At 37.6% G+C, this 4,430-nt stretch overlaps 1 pseudogene; it reads right to left on the minus strand.

Annotated features, from left to right (window-relative positions):
• Window positions 1-2,992: 2,992 nt before the first annotated feature.
• Window positions 2,993-4,182, minus strand: LOC100963073 (annotated as a pseudogene).
• Between the last annotated feature and the right edge of the window lie 248 nt (window positions 4,183-4,430).

Here is a 4,430-nt window from a genome sequence, read left to right on the forward strand (position 1 = left end):
AAAAAATGTTACTTCAAAACAGGTGTTTCTATCCATTAATTTTCTCTGGAACTCAGTGAGCCATTTTAAACAATATTCTGAGGTTTGCTTTCACTTTTATTTCTGTTTTTTCCTTCTTTTTCAATTGCTCTAGCTATTTTCCTTAATATCCATTATTTTCTTTCATTCTATAGTATCTCTATTTTCTTGTTCTCCATACTTTTGAAAAACTTATAAAGTTTTCCTCCTATGAGACTGATTTGACTTTCTTTTGTTTTGTTTCAAACAATTTCTAATGTAGGTTTAAAGCCTAACAATTTAATGCCTTCTAAATCCATCTTTGTCTTGGCCTAGTCCTCTTCTTTTTCAGATTTTAGAGTTTTAGCTTTATCCTGCCTTTCAGTCACATCACCTGACTGTCCCCTGATGGCTCTCTGCATTTCTTTATGGAGATGTCTGCCTATATTTTATAGAAGATGTCAAATGCTAAAAATGATTTTGCTTCTGTTTTCTGTGGAAAGTTGTTTCAAACATCATCCCACCCCCTGGATCATCAGGATGGTATTTCCTTCTCCTTGTTATGCTTTATTTTTCCATAGGTTCCTTTGATTTCTTTTTATGTGTGAATCACAAATGTGAAGCAATTTATTCAATTGATCTTGACTTCTGTTCATGTTCTTGACTTCTCAGGTTTGCAGCTGGGCAGCCAGCTGTATGGACTAGATTTCAGAACATTGGATTTAGCAATTTTTCTTGAGTAAACCTAGTTGTCCCTGGATGAGATATTTGTTTACCATCACCTCTCTGTATTGCCCCATATTTGGCTTCCCTGGAATGCAGAAGCCATGATTTCACTAATTGCATTTCTTTTTATGCAACTGCTGCCCCTATTTTTTAATCTTTAAGATTTTGCTCACAGATGCTTTAAGTTTTTGAAATTCAATGAAGGCTTCAAATATTCCTTTTTTTTTTTTTTGGTCAAAAAAATAAGAGCATTTATTAACTGACATAATAAATACTTTGTCCAGAGATGAAGTGAGTTTCAGAAATGGTGGATCCAGCAACTCAACCCTGATTATTTTTTTATTTTTTAGACAGAATCTTACTTTGTCACCCTCAGTAGTGTGCCATGGTGTAATAGCTCACAGCAACCTCAAATTCTTGGGCTTCAAGTAATTCTCTTGTTTCAACCTCCCTGGTAGCTGGGACTATAGGTGCCTACCAGCTATTTTTAAGAGAAAGAGTCTTCCTCTTGCTCAGGCTGGTCTTGAGCTCTGAGGTCAGGAAATCCACCTGCCTTGGTCTCACAGAGTGGTAAGCTTATAGGTGGAAACAACCATGCTGGGAACCACCATGCCAGGCCCCAACCCTGTTACCAAAGATTCACCTTCTTTCTGCTACTCAGCTCTGCCTTGCTCCATTTCATAAAGTGGTTGCCTCCTAGTTTTTAAAATAATTACCAGCAGGAAAAGGGGATCTGTTTTTTTGGTCCGTTTAATGGGAAGGAGGAAAATAACCTCTCCCCTACCATGGAAAGTACATCTTTCTCTTGAGTCTAACTTGAGTCTAAACTTTAGGTCACCTGCCCACCTCTGGATCAATAATGTCCAGGGATATTATTGATCACTGCTAGATCCACCAGTTCTGAAACTCACTTCATGTCTGGACTACCTATCATGTCAGTTAATAAATGTTCTTATTTTTGACAAAAATGAGGCCTGTGCTTATGGGCTTAGAACAGGGACTCACTGCCCATAGTTCAAATCCAGTTAGGCATCAAGCCAAGAATGGTTTTTACATTTTTAAATGGCTACATTTAAATGGTTATATAGATACCCACATAGAAGCTTTCATGCTGTCTATTAGACTTCAAATTCTCAAATATTTACAATTTAGTCCTTTACAAAAAATTTGCCAAGCTCTGGCTTAGCAGGGCTATCCCTGAAGCTGGGGATTTGTTTGACTTTCTTTAGTTTGCTGGGAGCTGTAATCTCTTAATTGTTACAAAGAGATGAATGGTGAGAACTCTCGCTTACACTCTCCTACTCACTTCTCCCCATTTATAAAGGGAGATAGAGCTTCAAAAATTTTTAGCTGATATAGCCTTGGACCTCTTTCTGGGGACATGGACAGCCTAGGTACAAAATGTCTTCTTGCATGGTTCATGGCAGGTGAGATACAGTTATTTCATGAGAGAAGCTGCAGTTAAATCTCCATATATTTTTCTTGATAAAGAGCTACTAAATTTGTAGACAGAAAGTTTTCCTAATTAAAAAAAAATTAGTAAATTTAGGGAGTAAGTTGTTTTTGTTACACAGATGAGTTATATAGTGGAGAAGTTAGGGATTTGAGCATAGCTGTTACCTGACAATACGTTGTACCTGACAGGTAATTTTTGATCCCTCACCAGCCTCCTGACCACCCTACTTCTGAATCTCTAAAGTCCTTATGCCACACTTAAAATTTTTTTTAATTAAATGAAATTTAATCTTATTATTTCAGAATATTACAGGGTACATGTATTTTGTTTACGTATTTTTTTTTAACAGAGATCAGAAAATTTTATTAGTCAATTTACTTAAGGATGTAAAAAAAATAAGACATTTTGCCTGTTTTCATATTTATGTTATCACTCAATTTCTGAGGATTCCAAGTCAATTAATTTAGAAGTTTAAAAAGGATTAGTGATCCCTACTGTAGCAAACTATGCATTTTATAGTTCATCAATCTTAACTCTTCCAATAAAGCTAAGGATTTAAATAAGTTGAAAATGAAGGCAGTTTTAGTAATCTTAATATCTAGATGAAATGTCTTCATGGTCTAATAACTTGTAAAATGTGACCAGGTCACCAGACCAACATCCTAGTGTTTAACTTTAATAATTTCTAGCAGCAGAACACCTGGAATAGCCAATAACAAAGTTTTCATTGGATTGTATATTAACTTCTTTGAGAGAAATAATTTTAAAATAATTCTAAAATATTGTTCAATTACAGGCAAACATGAAAGATTATCAAAGATCTTGTTTATCACCACCTTTCTCAGTGGAATCAGGTGCAACTGGAACCTTATTAGTTTCAACAAAAACAGATTCAAAGGCAGCTTCCTGTTCTTCCAAAGAATCAGCAGTTGGGCTCCTTTAATCAGCGTTGGGTTGATAAAAGACTGTTGTTGCTTGGAAATTTTACTGGATTCCATCGTTTTCCTACCTCTTCTTTTACCAAGAATTTTAACATAATTTACAGGTATGAGTCCTGTTATTTGACCATCAAGACTAGCCAGAAGCCAGCCACGCACTCTGGGTTGTTGTTCTTTGAGAACTAAGTTGAGCATATCACCAGCTCGGAAAGAAATTTCTTCTTCAGATACAGCAGCAAAATCATATTCTGCTCTAGCAACTACATGGTCATCCTCACCACTTGCCTAGTTGATGTTGCCTGTTCCTTCATCACTGTGGGTAGACAGCAGTTTCCAGATGAGGTAAGGACCGCCAAGGATCACAGCAAAGAACAAGAATATTGGCCAAGATTTTGCTGAGTTAGCTGCTCCGTCCTCAGCACCAAGGCAAGTCATGGTTCTTTCACTTTCTGCCCACAGGTCCTCATTCTCAGAGCCTCTTCTTAAACCTACCATCCGCTGTAACCGTCTATAAAGATACCTTATAGTCCTAACTAACGCAAAAGCTGAAAAACCTTTGTAAAGTGTATTTTTAATCGAGAAAAGTGATTTGCTACATCCAATACAGCCCTGAAACTATTATAGACAGCTGAAAGGTTGCATCATAGTGACAGAGGCAAATGCATGCACAATACTCTCAATGGACTGAAATGCACCTCTGCTGCTTTCTTCAGCTTGCTGAACAAATCTACTGGGCGGAAGATCATCTACACGGAGGCGGTTATAGCCCAAACCACTATATCCATAACTATAAGGGCTATAGTTTCCATAAAATGAATTTCCATAGGCACCATATCCAGAGGAAAATGAATTGTAAGCAGGTCTGAAAGTGTTCACATTGCTGCTTCCTGTCTGCTGCGATGGCCTTGGAAGAATAGGTGGGGGTACTCTGGTAAGTGTTGGTTGTCAGGGTCTTGTCACTAAAGTAGAACCCAAATCAGCAGATTGGAAAATAGGGCCGGGTCCTGGCCCCGGCCCAGCTCCCGGAATTCAGCGCGTCTCCCAGGGTTTTGGGGGAGGTCCCATCTCCTCCACTTCCTCTCCTTGTTTACGTATTTTTTTTTAACAGATTGAGTCAGAGTTATGTATACACTATACCCAATAGGTGTGAATTTACCATCCCTTCCTCTCACATTCCCCCAGCATGACTGTCAATGAGATTTCTTCCATACGTGTAAAAAATTAGTTCCAATTTGTTATTGAGTACTTGTGTTTGTTTCTTCATTCTTATAATGTTTCACTTAGGAAAAGGGTTTCCAGTTCCATCCAAGTTG

The sequence above is a fragment of the Otolemur garnettii genome, unplaced genomic scaffold, assembly GCF_000181295.1.
Source record: "Otolemur garnettii isolate 467f Iridium unplaced genomic scaffold, OtoGar3 scaffold00309, whole genome shotgun sequence".
NCBI classification, from domain to species: domain Eukaryota; kingdom Metazoa; phylum Chordata; class Mammalia; order Primates; family Galagidae; genus Otolemur; species Otolemur garnettii.